This window comes from Mustelus asterias, unplaced genomic scaffold (assembly GCF_964213995.1).
Source record: "Mustelus asterias unplaced genomic scaffold, sMusAst1.hap1.1 HAP1_SCAFFOLD_3485, whole genome shotgun sequence".
Taxonomy (NCBI): Eukaryota; Metazoa; Chordata; class Chondrichthyes; order Carcharhiniformes; family Triakidae; genus Mustelus; species Mustelus asterias.
The window spans coordinates 1-19,008 of NW_027593430.1; the positions used below are offsets into that span (position 1 = coordinate 1).

General features: G+C 47.1%; 1 long non-coding RNA gene across 1 annotated transcript; it reads left to right on the forward strand.

Moving 5' to 3' along the window:
• Positions 1–2,002: 2,002 nt before the first annotated feature.
• LOC144490603 (uncharacterized) lies at positions 2,003–12,310 on the forward strand. Its single transcript, XR_013497303.1, has 3 exons — positions 2,003–2,142; positions 6,616–6,885; positions 9,547–12,310. It is a non-coding gene; the product is annotated as an uncharacterized LOC144490603 (long non-coding RNA).
• The last annotated feature ends 6,698 nt before the right edge of the window (positions 12,311–19,008 follow it).

Genomic DNA, 19,008 nt, shown 5'->3' on the forward strand with positions numbered 1-19,008 from the left:
CGCCCACTTTTGATGAAATGACATTTGAATGTAACCTTAAAATTCGGGCTAAGCCACTCAGGGTGTCCTCACACGTGGGGCTGAATCTTACAATTGGGGGGGGGGGGTTAGCGCGTGCCCCCCCCCCATGTAAAAAGTCAGGACGAGTCCACTTCTGCCTGGTTTAAAGTTTAAGTTTATTTATTAGTGGCACAAGTAGGCTTACATTGAAAATCCCCCAGTCACCACACTCAGGCGCCTGTTCAGGTACACTGAGGGAGAGTTTAGCACGGCCAATGCACCCTAACCAGCACGTCTTTCAGACTGTGGGAGGAAACCCACACAACCACGGGGAGAACGTGCAGACTCCGTACTGATAGTGACCCAAGCCGGGAATTGAACCCGGGTCCCTGGCGCTGTGAGGCAGCAGTGCTAACAACTGTGCCACTGGTTCGCCCTGCATCCGTTTGTTGACCGTCGGGCTGTTAATTGGCATGTTGCGGGGTATCTACCGCTCGCCAAGTGGCAGTCCTGCCTCAGAGAGTGGGGGCCATCGCTTGTTTTGGTGAGGGGGGTGTTGCCTGCAGCTCTCTTGTCCCAGCAATGCCACCAGAAGCAACTGCAGCAAGTTAGAGTGGGCAGCAGTCAGCGTTGGAACCAGGATGTGAAGTGAGTCTGGGGTCTTGTCCGGGACATGCTGGATGAGCCCACCGAGGGGAATGGAAGGTATTGTTGGAAAGGGTCAGGGGAGGGAACCTGGTTTGGAGAGGGTTTGGGGGGCGGGGGGGCGGGGGGGGGGGGAGGGGGCGGGGGGGGGGGGGGGGGGAGGGGGCGGGGGGGGGCGGGGCGGGGGGGGGGGGGGGGGCGGGGCGGGGGGGGGGGGGGGGGGGCGGGGCGGGGGGGGGGGGGGGGGGGGGGGGGGGGGGGGCGGGTGGGGGGGTGGTTTCTGCACCTTGCATAGGGATGGGTGGAAATGGGTAGGTTGCCCATCAAGAGGTTGACCCATAGCAGCCTGGCCACCTCGTGTACTGGTGACCAGATGTCGGTCCTCCAGCAGTGGAAAATTCCCACGGCACTGGGAGGAAGCCCTTAAGTGGCTTTTAATTGGCCAACATTAGGGCAATTCTAGCTTCCCTCGATGCTGGCAAAATTACAGAAGGGGTGGGTAGGCATCAGGGACAGCACCGCTGGCTTGGCACATAATTTTACAGAGTTGCCTGCCATCCCATTCCTAGGGGAGCCCTAAAATTCCACTCATCGGCTGGTAGAAACCTGGAATGGCTTAATTTAAAACTTCAAGGCTTAAACTTAAGGGCAGCACAGTGGTTAGCACTGTTGCCTCACAGCTCCTGGGACGTGGGTTCAGTTCTGACCTCGGCTAGCTGTCTGTCTGTGTAGAGTTTGCCCGTTCTCCTGTGTCTGCATGGGTTTCCTCCTGGTGCTCCGGTTTCCTCCAACTCTCCAAAGATGTGCAGTTTGGGTGGATTGGCCTTGCTAAATTGGCCCTTAGTGTCAGGAGAACTGGCAGGGTAAATACGTGCGGTTATGGGGATAGGGCCTGGGTGGGATTGCGGTCGGTGCAGGTTTGATGGGCCAACTGGCCTCCTCCACTGTAAGGATTCTATAATTCTATGAAACTGATTGATTTTTGGTTGGCAAGGGTACTAATGTTTATGGAGCCAAGACAGTGGATGGAGTGAAGAGTCAGAAAAGACGTTGAATGGCGGAATAGACTTGAGGGGCTGAATGGCCTACCTTTGTTCCTATGTTCACTCGTTGCTAGGAGGTTTTCGGCCTGTTGCCCAGTATCAATAAGAAGCCTCACAACACCAGGTTAAATCCAACAGGTTTATTTGGCAGCACAAATTTATTTGCTGCCAAATAAACCTGTTGGACTTTAACCTGGGGTTGTGAGGCTTCTTACTGTGTTTATCCCAATCCAACGCCGGCATCTCCACATCATGGCCCAATATCAATGCAGCACCCACAGTAGCTAAGCATAAAATCCGTCTGTTTTTGAATGCAGGCTTTAATCGTGGTGGTAACACACAGAACCGTTGGACCAACAGCAACACCAACAACCGTGGTACTTACAATCACACCCAGCCCTATAACTCGAACCGTACGCCCACCTACAACAAAACCAGCTACAACCAGAGTCAGGTAACAGCGGTTGATAAATAATAGGCGGGAGGAGAGGTGGAGCTGAATAAGCTGGAAACAGCTGGAAATGTTTTATTGGATATAAGGTGGGAACAAGCAACCACTTTTATAGGATGTACATTCTTCTTGCAAGAAAGAAAGAGCTTGTGTTTATACAGAGCCTTTCACATCCGCAAGGATGTCCCAGAGTGTTTTATAGCTAGTTTTGTTACAACTGTAATCACTATCAGTTAGTCCGACGCAAAATCCCACATGCTAATGTCCCTTTAGGGAAGGCAATCTACATCCTTACCTTCTTTGGCCTACATGTGACTCCAGACTCGCAGTATGTGATTGACACTTAAATATCATTTATAGGGGAGGTGATGGCCTAGTGGTATTATCGCTAGACTATTAATCCAGAAACTCTGCTAATGTTCTGGGGAGCCGGGTTCAAATCCCCCCACAGCAGATGGTGCAATTTCAATTCAATAAAAAAAAAAATCTGGAATTAAGAGTCTACTGATGAATCTACCATGAAACCATTGTCGGAAAAACCCATCTGGTTCACTAATGTCCTTTAGGGAAGGAAGTCTGCCGTCCTTACCTGATCTGGCTCACATGTGACTCCAGAGCCACAGCAACGTGGTTGACTCTCAACTGCCCTCCAACGGCAACGAGGGATGGGCAATAAATGCTGGCCCATCCAGCGATGCCCATATCCCGTGAATGAATAAAATTAAATAGACCAGTCAGCCTGATGTCAGTAGTGGGGAAAATGCTGGAGGCATTTATGTAATAGCAGAACACCTGGAAAACAGTGGCTGGATAGGACAGAGTCAGCATGGATTTACAAAAGGCAAACCATGCATACAAACTAACAAGAAAAAACAATAGACCTGAGGATTGGGAGCAGTTTAAAATTCAGCAAAGATGGACCAAGGGATTGATCAAGAAGGGGAAAATAGAGTATGAAAGTAAGCTAGCGGAAACATATAAATTGACTGTAAAAGTTTCTATAGGTACGTAAAGAGAAAAAGATTGACAAAAACAAATGTAGGCCCCTTCCAGTCAGAAACAAGGGAAAATTCATAACAGGGAACAAAGGAATGGCTGAGGAACTAAATTCGTATCTTCACAAGAGAAGACATACAATGTACTGGACGTTCTGAGAAACACAAGTTTTAGTGAGGATATGAAGGAACTTAGTACTAGTAGAGAAATGGTTTTGGGGAAATTGATGGGATTGAAGGTGGATAAATCTCCAGGTCCTGATAATCTTCATCCCAGAGTACTTCAGGAAGTGGTCCTAGAAACAGTAGATCCATTGGTGGTCATTTTCCAAAATTCTTTGGACTCTGGAATAGTTCCTACAGATTGGAGGGGAGCTAATGTTAAGTCCGCTATTCAAAAAAGGAGGTAGAGAGAAAACCGGGAACTCTATAGACCAGTGAGCTGAACGTCGGTAGCAGGGAAGTTGCTGGAGTCCATTTTCAAGGATTTCATAGCTCAGCATTTGGAAAGCTGTGATATAATCCGACAAAGTCAGCATGGATTTACGAAAGGGAAATCATGCTTGACAAATCTACTGGAATTCTTTGAGGATGTAACTAGTAGAGTTGACCAGGGAGAAACCAGTGGTTGTGGTTTATTTAGACTTTCAGAAAGTCTCATACAGCAGATTACTCTGTGAAGTTAAAGCGCATGGGATTGCGGGTAGTGTCTTGAGGTGGATAGAAAGCTGGTTAGCAGACAGGAAGCAAAGGGTTGGTTTTGTCAAAGGCAGATCGTGCCTTACGAGCCTGGTGGAGTTCTTCGAAAATGTGACTAAACACATTGACGAAGGGAAAGCGGTAGATGTGGTTTATATGGATTTTAGCAAGGTGTTCGATAAGGTCCCCCTTATCTAGCAAGGCTTCTAGAAAAAGTGAGAGGGCATGGGATCCAAGGTGCTGCTGCCCTGGGGATCCAGAACTGGCTTGCCCAAAGGAGGCAGAGAGTGTGTATAGATGGGTCTTTTTCTAAATGGAGGTCGGTCACCAGTGGTCTGGGACCCTTGCTGTTTGTCATTTTCATAAATGACCTGGATGAGGAAGTGGAGGGATGGGTTGGTAAGTTTGCCGACGACACGAAGACTGGTGGGGTTGTGGATAGTCTGGAGGGATGTCCGAAGTTACAGAGGGACATAGATAGGATGCAAGACTGGGCGGAGAAGTAGCAGATGGACTTCAACCCAGATAAATGCGTCGTGGTCCATTTTGGCAGGTCAAATGGGATGAAGGAGTACAATATAAAGGGAAAGACTCTTAGTACTGTGGAGGATCAGAAGGACCTTGGGGTCCGGGTCCATAGGACTCTAAAATCGGCCCCGCAGGTGGAGGAGGTGGTTAAGAAGGCGTATGGTGTGCTGGCCTTTATCAATCGAGGGATTGAGTTTAGGAGTCCGGGGATAATGATGCAGCTATATAAGACCCTCGTCAGACCCCACTTGGAGTACTGTGCTCAGTTCTGGTCGCCTCATTACAGGAAGGATGTGGAAATGATTGAAAGGGTGCAGAGGCGATTTACAAGGATGTTGCCTGGATTGAGTGGCATGCCTTATGAGGATAGGCTGAGGGAGCTTGGTCTTTTCTCCTTGGAGAGACGTAGGATGAGAGGAGACCTAATCGAGGTATATAAGATGTTGAGAGGCATAGATCGGGTGGACTCTCAGAGGCTTTTTCCCAGGGTGGAAATGGCTGCTACGAGAGGACACAGGTTTAAGGTGCTGGGGGGTAGGTACAGGGGAAATGTTAGGGGGAAGATTTTCACACAGAGGGTGGTGGGCGAGTGGAATCGGCTGCCGTCAGTGGTGATGGAGGCAAACTCAATAGGGCCTTTTAAGAGACTCCTGGATGAGTACATGGGACTTAATAGGATGGAGGGTTATAGGTAGGCCTAAAAGGTAGGGATATGTTCGGCACAACTTGTGGGGCCGAAGGGCCTGTTTTGTGCTGTAGTTTTTATATGTTTCTAAATGGGTCTTTTTCCGATTGGCAGGCAGTGACTAATCGGGTACCGCAGGGATCTGTGCTAGGACTCCAACTGTTCACATTATATGTTAATGATTTGGACGAGGGAACTAAATGTATTATCTCCAAATTTGCGGATGACACAAAGCTGGGTGGGAGGGTGAGCTGTGAGGAGGCTACAGAGATGCTTCAGCGTGATTTGGACAAGCTGAGCGAGTGAGCAAATGCATGGCAGATGCAGTGTAATGTGGATAAATGTGAGGCTATCCATTTTGGTAGCAATAATAGGAAGGCAAATTATTATTTGGTGATAGATTGAGAGAGGGGAATGCTCAATGAGACCTGGGTGTCCTTGTGCACCAGTCACTGAAAGTAAGCATTGCAGGTGCAGCAGGCGAGGAAGGAGACAAGTGGTATGTTGGCCTTCATAGTGAGAGGATTCGAGTACTGGACCAGGGGTGTCTTAATGCAGTTATAGAGGGCCTTTGTGAGACCACACCTGGAATATTGTGTGCAGTTTGATCTCCTTATCTGAGGAAGGGTGTTCTTTCTCTGGAGGGAACTCAGAGAAGGTTTACCCAACTGACTCCTGGGTTGGCAGGACTGATGTATGAGGAAAGATTGAGTCAGTTAGGATTATATTTGCTGGAGTTCAGAAGAATGAGTGGGGGATCTCATAGAAACCTATTTAAATTTGAACAAGACTAAACAGGGTAGGTGCAGGAAGGATGTTCCTGATGACTGGGGGAGTCCAGAACAAGGGGTCACAGTCTAAGGATAAGAGATAAACCATTTAGGACAAAGATGAGGAGAAATTTCTTAACCCAGAGATTGGTGAGCCTGTGGAATTCGCTACCAGAGAAAGCAGTCGAAGCCAAAACATTGAATGTTTTCAAGAAGGTGTTAGATATAGCTAAAGGGATCAAAGGATATGGGAGGGAAAGGAGGAAAAGGTGACTGACTTGGATGATCGTAATGAATGGTCTACTCCGATTTCTATGTGACCAGATAATCTTTCCAGTGGCACTTTTTGAAGGATAAATGATTGCCAGAATTCTGTCCCTGCTGTTTGGATAGCACCAGGGACACCAGTCTAATGTTTTTGAGATGTCTTTAATATCTGAAAGATGGCATCTCCCGCAGTGCAGGCCCCCCTGCCAGGAAGTGGCAGCATAGTCTGTGTGGTATCAGGAGTCAGTCTTAAACCCATGACCCTGTAACTTTGCGTTGACTGAGTAACCACTGAGCTAAGCTTATGCTGGATTCTTTACTGAATCTTCAGTTTCCTCGGTTTGTCTGGCTGCTTGTTGGCACACTCAGAACTTGTGCTGAAGTTGTTCAGCTGCCCACCTGTGCCCGCTTTAGTGGACTTGCTGCGTTGGTTTTCGAGCATTTGCGTAAGGAAGACTGCAGGCTGTTTGCCATGCTGAGTTTTCACCTCCCAAATCTGTTAACAATTTGCCATGTTGCATTTCTATTTTAGCCACCAGCAATAGCAGCACCGGCTCCTGCTCCTGCTCCTGCTCCTGCTCCTCCTGCTCCTGCACCTGCTCCTGCACCAGCACCAGCACCAGCACCAACGGTGATACCAACAACGTACGCGCCGAGTTACGGTCAGAGCTACAATCCAACATACAACCCAAGTTACAGCTACAGCAACTATAGCAGCTATGGGAACTACAACCAAGGCTATACTCAGCCCCAGACTGCAACACAACCTTACAGCCAGCAATACCCCAACCAGTACCAGCAGGTGAATTTTTAACAGGCTTGGATTGTCAGGATGCATGTCCTAACTCTCTCTCATCGCCCAGTACTTTATGCTAGTGCACTGTCTGTTCAATACCTCACACCACCCCCCCCCCCCCCCCCCCCCCCCAATGGATGAACCATGCTAAATTGCCCCTTAGTGTCAGGGTGATTAGCAGGGTAAATACGGGGGGGGGGGTTACAGGGATGGGGCCTGGGTGTGATTATAGTTGGTGCAGCCTCGATGGGCTGAATAGCCTCCTTCTGCATTGCAGGGATTCCGTAATTCCATTCAAAGCCCCAACATCCTCCAATAATGAGAATCGAGGTAACTAGAATTTGAGTTTAATAAACCTGGTACTTTGTGGGCTGGCACCAGGAAGGACAAAAGAAAATGACCAAATGCTTGTTTGGAAAACCCAACTAGTTCATGGGTAAGGAACCTGCCACCTACTCCAACTCTGTCTGGTCTCCCTCCTTCCTGGTGTAGCTGAAGGGGTTTGGTGAGCTGGAGGTGGGGACAGAATGTGTCATCCCCCACATTCTGAGAAAGATGTAACTAAGTTCACTGATCTCACAATGGAGAACCTTAATTATCTGATCTCTGGATGAGGAAGATTTGACTCTGTATTTACCCAGAGGTGGAGGGAGGACTGTTCAAAGTGATTCTATTTATTGCTGCCTCTGGAATGGCAGAAGTGACCATTTCTTTTGAAAGTGCCTGCTTTAAATGTGACACTGATGTTCGGATGAATGTGTTGAGGCAATTACCTGCAGTCTTATTGTCTTCCAAGTTTTTGCTTTGTATGGATGGAGAAACTCATAGAATCCCTACAGCGCAGAAGGAGGCCATTCGGCCCATTGAGCCTGCACTGACAGCGATCCCACCCAGGCCCTAACCCTGTAACCCCATTTATCCTGCTAATCATCCTGACACTAAGGGCCAATTTAGCATGGCCAGTCCACCTAACCCGCACATCTTTTGGACCGTGGGAGGAAACTGGAGCACCCAGAGGAAACCCACACAAAAACACAGGGAGAACGTGCAAACTCCATACAGACAGTGACCCGAGGCGGCCGTGCTAACTACTGTGCCACCGTGCCGCCCCTGTTCAGTGTTTGGGGGCTGGGCAGCACAGTAGGTAAGGCCTTCACCTCCTGGACCTGTGCGCCTGGCTGGGATAAACACCTTTCTTAATAGTTGCTGCATCCTTTAAAGTCCGAATGCAGACTCGTTAGGAATTGGCTGATTTGAATTTAATAACCATGGTTGTGGGCCGGTCCACAGGTTGGAGAGCCGATGGTAACCCCACTGACCATTCTTGAGCACCGTGAGGCAATTAATAATCCAATCAGTCACCTATCTGGTCAGCATCAAAGTTCCTGGGTCCTGCAAAGCAGTAGTCCCGCCTCTAAGAGCTGTCGGTCAATCAGAAGCTGACAGCTTTTCCGTCCCAGCAGTGCCACTGGGAGGAGCGATGGTCATTACCAGCATTGCAGCAGTCCCCAGGAGGAAGACAAACCATGGACCCAGGTACCTGGGGTGGGCTTGCTGGGGCCAGTCAGACGGGCTTGGGGGAAGTGCCTTCAATTAAAAAGGGAGGGGGGAATCGTCCCATTCCCTTGACCCGCCGGTCTGTCTATTGAGCACAAGGTGTCTGAGCAGAAGAGCCTTAAATTGGTCTCTGGGCAGGAAGACTGTCTTCAACACCTCTCTCCAGACTCAATTGTATTCGGGGAGTCAGGAATATGATGGGCTTTCTATGCCAAGCCTTCCATGGGGCTCTGTGGCCAGGGTGGGGGTGCATAAACTTCCACCCATTATTGCTGCCTTGAAATGTTGGGGCAGAACAGGAGTTTTACTGTGGATGTGCTCTCATGGACTGGGACATATTCAATGTACACTGGGCAGGGGCAAAACTAGTGTTTGATCGCTCCCAGTAACAGTGTCCATTTTTAATGATAAGCTAGATGATGCTATAGTCGTTCAGTAGTATAGGACTAATGCATTTTGTCAAAGCTTTTTGTCTTGCGTTGATCAGGACAATCACAAGAATACCAATGTCAGGGAAAGCAACAACTTGTTAACAGAAGAGAATGCTGATTGGTTGATAAGTAGACTCTGATAGAGGCATTGCCATGGAGGATGCACCAGTTAATGGTGACTGACAGTTAAGTGCCAAGCGTTGTTTGAAATTTAAAATGGACAGCTCGACTCTGATCAAAGCCTTGCCCCGAGGATTTGGGTCAGTGAATGGCTGTCACTTGTTTTGTTTCGCTAAAATAGGCGCAATGTGTATACATGTTCTTTCTGTCTGCAAAGAGCAGGACCCAGTGTATTAATATATGTAGCTTCTCGTACACGCAGTGCACTACACAGCGAGCCCGACTGACGGCCCTAAGGCTGTCTCCATGGCAAAGTCTCTACCAATCGGGAGTCCACTTGCCAACCAATCAGCACTCTCTTCTCATACAGTACAAAGTTGTTGCTTCCCCTGTCACTGGGATTCTCGCCATTAACCTGATGAGTGCGTGGGACAAAAAGCTCCGACAAAATGTCTTTTTTCAGCAGCACTGGATGTTTTTTTTGTTTGAATTCACTTTGAACTTTGTTTTAATGAATCTGTGAATTTAACATTGTCCAAATTCCCTTTTCCTTCTGCAGTATGCTCAGCAGTGGAACCAGTATTACCAAAACCAGAGTCAGTGGAACCAGTACTATGGGAACTACAACTATGGGAATTACGCAGGAGGATCCCAGGGCTCTGGGACACAGTAAAACCCCAAATGTTGAAGCTTATTGTCACAAAAATCCTTTTTTAAAAAAAAAAACCCACACAGAATAATTCTATTAGCAGTCTGTTGTATTTAAGAATTCAAAGCTGCACCGACCGGGGTGTGAAACACACCAGTTTCCAGGCATTTTATTGTGTCAATATAGTAGTAGTGACTGTAAAATTTTGAAAGATGCAAAGAGAAGGAATAAACAGTTTTAAAAGATTCTGGGATGTTTCATGTAATGACGCCTTTTTAGATTTTTATGTAACTTTTTACTGTTAAATAAGCTGTTGGGGTATTTTGTCTCAATGACAAAATTTCTTCGGAACAATTAGAATCTTCATGTTAACTTTTTTTATATAATGTATAACTATTCACGTGACTTTGCTTGTGCTTTTTCCGTTGAGTCTGGTTGAAACCGCTTTTGTATCTGGGGAAGGTTTAAGATTTGAGTGAGACGCACAGCTTTTGATGTTACCGCAACTCAGTAACGTCCTACAAAGAATTTGTTTTTGTCCATCATATAATTAAGGGCCCAAGGACTATATTTTTTTTTATTGTAACGTTGGGTTTGCATCCATTCTCTCGGGGTGACGAGAACTGCTCGGAACCTATCTCTGAGCGCCTTTCAGGTCTGGTAGTTGTATTGTGGGGGGAAAAAAAAAAAGCAGGGATTCAAACAAAGAATTAAACACTCCATATTATGTACAAACCAAATCATTTTACAGCATCATTCAGGCAGTCAGTTGATTTCACCACCATTTTGGCTGATGAACTGAAAAATTGTCTTCCATCTCTAAAGCTGACAAAACGTATACTGTTAATAAAAAAAAAAAATCTGTCTATCTCTCGGCTTTGGGTGTGTTTTGCTTCACTTGCCACGTGCAGCCTTGATTCTGGAAAGGAGTGCGGTACGCAGCGGCTTAGTGGCACAGTGGCTATCACTGCTGCCTCACAGCGCCAGGGACCCGGGTTCGATTCCCGGCTTGGAGTCTGCACGTTCTCCCCGTGTCTGCGTGGGTTTCCTCCGGGTGCTCCGGTTTCCTCCCACAGTCCAAAAGACGTGCTGGTCAGGGTGCATTGGCCGCGCTAAATTCTCCCTCCGTGTACCCGAACAGGCGCCGGAGTGTGGCAACTAGGGGATGCAGTGTTAATGTAAGCCTACTAATAAATAACCTTTTTAAACTTGTACCTATGGACGGGAGGTGATTGCCATGGCTAACTATCCTTCCTGAGGTACTTGTGCACACGAGGAGACAGACACTGACCATCCTGAAACTTGCTGTGATGAAGAATGTTTGGTTATCTTGTTACGTCTGCCTTTTATCGCAATGTTCCACGGTAGAACTACTGCTCTCCATTGCTTGAGTCGATTAGATTTCATTGCAGTACTCCAAATAAGAAGCTCGTTTCTGAAAACAATGTCATGTGGGACAGCTCCAGAGCTCAATCTCTGTAACTGGTGGTGAATAACTTGACCTCAAACTAAATATGAAATGGCAACCTGGTTAAATTCATTCCAAACTAACCAGGAAGGCATGATGGGCCGAATGGCCTCCTGTGCTGTGTCACTAAACAGTTAGGATATTTAATTTACACCCTCCAACTGGCTACTAATTTTCAACTAATGGAACAGTCACAACAAAAGCCACTCATTTTTTTTCATTGTTGCAACAGATAAGGTTTTACCTTGGGCAAACAGATTTCAAATGATGAATTTACGACTCTTTCCTCTGCACTCTCCCACCCTGAATGTCACTAGAATGAGTGTCTGAGGTAACTTTTGATGGCACGTCTTGGGCGGCCTTGACCAGCTCCTGGTTTGGACTAAAGCGGTGGGAACGCCACAAGAAAGTGTTACCCTCGATGTCTGAGCAATGTGTGCCCACAATGATTCACCAAACCGTACGGGGTCTGGAAGGTCCCAGCTTTGATCATCGATAGGTGTGCTGGGTTGAGGTAGGTTTTCTACCCAAGTGGTAATCTGCCCTGCACAGAACCTGCTTCATTTTCAGGCCAGGAATGTCGGCGAGATGAGAAAGAAAGGTGGAAAGAACAAGCTTCCAGACGATATAATTTTAAAAAATAAAATCCAGCCCGACGCTGTCTGCTTGGGGAGAAATCTAGTGACTGGTCCTACGAGGGTGTGGATGAAGCTGGACTGGATTTTTACAATGCTGTATTGCAATCGCAAGACCTGCTGACCAGTCGGTGACGCGGGAGAAATGGCGCACACCGCTTGTTAGTGTTTTATTGGACTTTCGAAATAGCTTGTTGGGGGGAAAGTAAAAATATCTTTATGTTTGTGAAACTCGCACGAGTTGAGTGTGGCCACTGCATCATGTAGGGAAACACTTCACCGCTCTGTTCAGTTACACAGGCAAAAGACTAGATATTGCAAGAGTTTTATTCTAGGAGTTTATAGTGAAAGTATGTTTCCTAGGAGCGTTGATCACCAAGATGCCTATGTCCTGTCAGGCGGAGTGCTCTATAGCGTAAACATTTTCTTGTTGGTATCTGCCATGTAACTTTACATTTGGTTAAGTTCTAAAGCGATTGTTTAGTGGCTGTGTTGGTACTTAGTTACAATGCCTAAAACTGACCAATTATGTTTGAACAAAAAAAATAATTAAAAATGTATTTTGAACTGACCTGTGCATTGTCAGCAGTTGATGGCACCACATCTACAAACATCCAATCCCTCCACCACCGACGCTCAGTAGCAGCAGTGTGTACAATCTGCAAGATGCACTGCAGCAATTCACCAAAGATCCTTAGACAGCACCTTCCAAACCCACGATCACTTCCATCTAGAAGGACAAGGGCAGCAGGTACATGGGAACACCGCCCCCTGCAAGTTCCCATCCAAACCACTCGCCACCCTGACTTGGAAATATATCGGCCGTTCCTTCGCAGTCGCTGGGTCAAAATCCTGGAATTCCCTCCCTAACGGCACTGCGTCAACCCACAGAACATGGACTGCAGCGATTCAAGAAGGCAGCTCACCACCACCTTCTCAAGGGGCAACTAGGGATGGGGAATAAATGCCAGCTAGCTGTGCTCATCCCAGGAATGCATTTAAAAAAAAATGTTTGATTTAGACCATGAGACGTAGGATCAGAATTAGGCTGTTCAGTCCATCGAGTCTGCTCTGTCATTCAATCATTGAAATGTGAGCAACCTTCCAGCTTCACAAGTGGATCAGGCACTCTGGGGACCCTGGTAACTGCCGCGTGACCCAGCCTTGGTATCCAGGTGATCATCCTGGGGGCTTCACTTGTTCCTGTGCTTTTCATAAACCCTCTGAGCAATTTCAGCTTAGACCAGCGATGGGCAACCTAGGCTACTGAGTGAGCCGCATGAGTGGCCCTCCTTTGTCTCAGTGGCCTTAAGATTGAAACCGGGCTTGTTCACTCACCCTGACCTCATGAATAAGATTAAATACATTTGATCCACACCGAATATTTCACAGCGAGTTATAGAAAATGCTTCATCATTTATATATTAATGGAACTCTCATCAACTTCAAATAGTAAAAATAAATGAAATATTGACACTTTGGACACAGAGTAGTCCGTACGCACCTGACTTCACTCGCCCTTTACATGCGACTCACTTCAGTCACACCAGTAGGAAAAAAAACTACACGGAGGGAGATCAGCAGAAGGTGGCAACCCTATGCGTGGTCAACAAAATGTCTGGTGGGGCTGAGCTCAGAACCCAGCTGGTGTTTCTGTAAACGCAGACCTAAGAACTGGAACACCTGGAGGTTACACCCCAGCCTCCCTAAACGCCCACGAGCTTAAAAACTTGTTAAAGACTCCCAGGTACCACGTTGCTTTGACTCGTTTTCACTCTGGCCCTGCACCTTGGTTTGACAATAGTGCCGGACTGTGTTGCCACACTCAAGGGGTGGAGTCCCCAGCAGGAAATGTATTGCAGGTGGGTCAACCTTGCAGGCCGTAAAAATGGATGTTCTGAGAAGCAGAATGATCACAGCTCTGAAGAAAGCATTTGCATTCATATAGCACCTTTTGCATCCTCAGGATCTCCTGACTAATTAGTCAGTGAATTTACTAGTTAATGAATATGGGGCAGCAATGGCCTACTGGTATTATTGCTGGACTACTAATCCAGAAACTGGATTAATGTTGTGGGGACACGGGGTTTGAATCCCACCATGGCAGATGGTGGAATTTTAATACAATTTTTAAAAATCTGGAATTAAGAATTACTTAGATTCAAAAGTCTGAGGTCACATACCAACCGACTCAAGGATAGCTTCTTCCCTGCTGCCATTAGACTTTTGAATGGACCTACCTCGCATTAAGTTGATCTTTTTCTACACCCTAGCTATGACTGTAACACTACATTCTGCACTCTCCTTAATGTACGGTATGCTTTGTATAGCACGCAAGAAACAATACTTTTCACTGCATCCCAATACACGTGACAATAATAAATCAAATCAAATACTGATGACCATGAAACAATTGTCGGGAAAAACCCATCTGGTTCACTAATGTCCCTTTAGGGAAGGAAATCTGCCTTCCTTACCCGGTCTGGCCTGCATGTGACTTCAGAGTCACAGCAATGTGGTTAACTCTCAACTGTCCTCCGAGGGCAGCTAGGGATGGGCAATAAATGCTGGCCCAGCCAGTGACGCCCATGTCCCACGAATGAATTTTTAAAAAATTCCTTTAAAGTGTCACCTACTGTTTATGTAGCAGATGTGGCAGCCGGTTGGTGCATAGCATAATCCCACAAAGGTAAATGATCAGTATTTTTGGAGATATTGGTTGAGGGCATTTCCAGAACTAGGAGCTGTCCAAATATGATGTCGTTGGATCTTACACATCTCTGGACAGATGGGGGCTTCAGTTTACTGTCTCATCTGAAAGCCAGCATCTCTGACAGTGTATTACTCCCTCAGTACTGTACTGGAGAGTCTGGCTTGATGAAGTGCTTGGACAAATAACTGCATGGTGGCACAATGGTTAGCACTGCTGCCTCACAGTGCCAGGGACCTGGGTTCAATTCCAGCCTTGGGTCACTGTCTGTGTGGAGTTTACCCTTTCTCCCCATGTCTGCGTGGGTTTCCTCCGGGTGCTCCAGTTTCCTCCCACAGTCCAAAGATGTGCAGGTTAGGTTGATTGGCCATTGACTAAGTTGTCCATTAGTGTGTGGGGATTCGCAGGGTAAATGGGATTGCGGGGATAGGGCCTGGATGGGATTGTTGTTGGTGCAGACTCGATGGGCCAAATAGCCTCCTTCTGCACTGCAGGGATTCTATGATTCAGATGGAACTTTATCCTGTATCTGCCTGTATTTTTCCTGTGACCTCTGAATGGGTTATGTTCAGGCAAACTTCCATTCGATAGTGTCAGCCTCTCAATTGGAGCCTAGATATTTTAAGTTAGAATAGTTATTACAGTCCAGTAGTTGAATGCATTGGTTCCTCTTCAACCACAGTGCTGCTGTCATCCACACATAAACTAATTCCAGAGCAGGTCAGAGGCTGGGGATCCTGCGGTGAGTAACTCACCTCTTGACTCCCCAAAGTCCATCCACCATCTACAAGGCACAAGTCAGGAGTGTGAGGGAATACTCCCCACTTGTCTGGATGAGTGCAGCTCCAACAACACTCAAGAATCTTGACACCATCCAGGACAAAGCAGCCCCGCTTGATTGCTACCCCATCCACAAACATTCAAGCCCGGTCCATCAAGCAAACCAGCCTCACATCCACTGATTCCATCTACTCTTCCCGCTGCCTTGGAAAAACAGCCAGCATTATCAAGGACCCCACGTATCCCGGACATTCTCTCTTCCACCTTCTTCCGTCAGGAAAAAGATCCAAAAGTAGGTATGAATCAACTTAAGAACAGCTTCTTCCCTGTTGCCATCAGACTTTTGAATGGACCTACCTCACATTAAGTTGATCTTTCTCTACACCCTAGCTATGACTGTAACAATACATTCTGCACTCTCCCCTTCTCTATGAACGGTATGCTTTGTATAGCGCGCATGAAACAATACTTTTCACTGTATGCTAATACATGTGACAATAATGAATCAAATCAAATCCAATCCCTCCATCACCGATGCAGAGTGGCAGCAGTCTGTACCAGCTACAAGATGCACTGCAGGAACTCACCAAGGTTCCTCAGGCAGCAACATCCAAACCCACAACCACTACTATCTAGAAGCACAGACACAGAAGATACCTGGGAACACCGCCACCTGCTGGTTGGCCTCCATGTTGCTCCTCATCCTGACTTGGAAATATATCGGCCATTCCTTCACTGTCGCTGGGTCAAAATCCTGGAACTCCCTCCCTAACAGATGTACTTACACCTTGGGGACTGCAAGAATGTTGCTCACCACCACCTTCTCAAGGGATGGGTAATAACCTCACCAGCAACGCCCACATTCCATAAATGAATATTTTTAAAAAAACGCTGTAGATTAGCTTTTATAGATTAGCGCTTACAATTTTTCAAAAATGTTAGCCTTGAGGGCAATGTTCAAAATTCAAGACTGAAATGTGTTATAGTTTGGGTTTATCACACACCAGTAAAAAAGCAGTTCATAGAATCCTACAGTGCAGAAGGAGGCCATTCAGCCCATCGAGCCTGCACCGACCACAATCCCACCCAGGCTTGATCCCCGTAACTCCACTTATTTATCCTGCTAGTCCCCCCGACACTCAGGGGCAATTTAGCATAGCTAATCAACCTAACCCGCACATCTTTGGACTGTGGGAGAAAACCTAGGGGATTTTCACAGTAACTTCATTGCAGTGGTAATGTAAGCCTACCTGTGACGCTAATAAATTAAAAAAAACTTTTTTAAAAAACTGGAGCACCCGGAGGAAACCCACACAGATACGAGGAAACTCCACATAGTCACTTAAGGCCAGATGCGAATCTGGGTCCTTGGCGCTGTGAGGCAGCAGTGCTAATCACTGTGCCCACCCATGTGTGAATAAATCTTTACAATGTTGTCAAATTCTCCAAGGGACAGTCTTACAAATGGAAAATATGGTGCTAGCATAAGTTCTACTGCTCTGTCTTAATCTCAGGTTCTGCCTCATTTTATTTTTGGGCTTCCAAAATGGCCACCAAGAAGGACATGGGTTGGAAATGCAAGGTGTGCCATGATGGTGATGAAAATCCCTGTGCCGAGTCCACACCTGAAACTCCATTGGACTCCTTTGCATTGGTAAACTATCCCTGTCCGAGGCTCCAATTTCCTGAGGAAGCCCAGTGGCAGCTGGGAAACCCCCAGGCTTACGTTCAGAATAACAGGCCGAAAACCAACGCCGTGTGCACCCAGGTCTCCGACCCAGCACCCAACAGCGTGCCACCCAAGCCTGCCGAGGTTTTTCAGTCTGGGTTATCACACGTGCTGTCAAGCAGAACTAAGAATGGTCAGGAGGGTGTGTGTTCAGTGAAAGACTGCTCCCTGTTTTGGGTGGTCCCTCCGATCTGTGGATAGGAAGGGTGTGATTGCACTGGAGGGGGTGCAGAGGACATTCACCAGGATGCTGCCTGGGACGGAGCATTTAAGTTATGAAGAGAAGTTGGGTAGACTTGGGTTGTTTTCTCTGGAGCAGAGAAGACTGAGGGGCGACATGATCGAGGTGTACAAGATTATGAGGGGCATGGACATGGTGGATAGGGAGCAACTGTTCCCCTTAGTTGAAGGGTCAGTCACGAGGAGACATAGGTTTAAGGCGAGGGGTGGGAGGTTTAGGGAGGGATGTGAGGAAAAACTTTTTTTACCCAGAGGGTGGTGGGGATCTGGAATGCGCTGCCTGGGAGGGTGGTGGAGGCGGGATGCCTCACATCCTTTAAAAAGTATCTGGATGAGCACTGGGCACATCATAACATTCAGGGCTATGGGCCAAGTGCTGGCAAGTGGGATTAGGTGGGAGTTCAAGTGTTTCTCACGTGTTGGTGCAGACTCGATGGGCCGAAGGGCCTCTGATGCACTATCAATCAAGCAAAGACTAGTTTGCTAGAACAAATAGGCTTTTATTAGCAAAAGACTTGGAGCACACCCATGCCGATGAACTGGTCCAGAGACTGAGGCAGGGGGTGGGGAGCAGTCATCTTTATACCTGGACCAGGGGGGAGGAGTCCCAGGCCAGGCCGGCAGGGGCATGTCCAGGCATGTCATACACACACAGGCAATAAGCTGACAGTGGTTTACCACAGCCTCTTCTGCACTGTATGATTCTTGGTTACTGGTGTGTTTGTGTGTGTGTGTGACCCTTAGACAGACTGTAACCACACTCTTACACAAAACAGTTTTATTAATGTTTTATTAATACAGGTGACAGGGAAGACTTGTTGCTCCTGAGAGCTATGTGTTCCGACCTAGTCTAACATGTGACTGACCGGTGTCAGCCTACTTGTGGTTGTCATTATCCACGTCACACATTAGCACATAAAATAGAAAATGCTAGAAAATCTCAGCAGGTCTGACAGCATCTGCGGAGAGAGAAACAGAGTTAACGTTTCGAGTCCGTGGGACTCTTGCTCAGAGTTAAAGAGAGGGAGAAACATGACGGCTTTATTGCTGTTTAAGAGAGGGGTAGAGTAAAATAGAAGGTCAGGGATAGCTCAGAAGTATTTTTTATCCATTGATTCATGGGACATGGGCGTCACTGGCTGGGCCAGCATTTATTGCCCATCCCCAGTTGTCCTTGAACTGAGTGGCTTGCTAGACCATTTCAGAGGTCAGTTGAGAGTCAACCACATTGCTGTGGCTCTGGAGTCACATGTAGACCAGACCAGTTAAGGGCGGCAGATTTCCTTCCCTAAAGGACATTAGTGAACCAGATGGGTTTTTCCGACAATTGGCATTGGTTTCACAGTCATCAGTAGATTCTTAATTCCAGATATTTTTTATTGAATTCAAATTCCACCATCTGCTGTGACGAGATTCAAACTTGGGTCCCCAGAACATTAGCTGAGTTTCTGGATTAATAGCCTAGAGATAATACCACTAGGCCAGCACCTTCCCTAAGATGTCATGGGCACAAGGTAAAGGGGGTGTTAATTATTTTAAGACAGAATATGTTCATTTAGATGGAGGAGTGCGATGGTAGACAGGGATTGGGCGGGCCTTTGCTCAAGAAAGAGGCGGAGATCCCTGAGACTATCCCGGTGGGAGATGGATGCGCAGAGGGATTGGATGTCCATAGTGAAGAGAGGAGATTGGGGCCTTAGTTAGGGAGACATTAACTCTGTTTCTGTCTCTACGGATGCTTTGTATGTGAATATATGTGTTGTTTAGACACGCATTACAGTTGGTAATTTCTTGCAAGATAATCTGATGA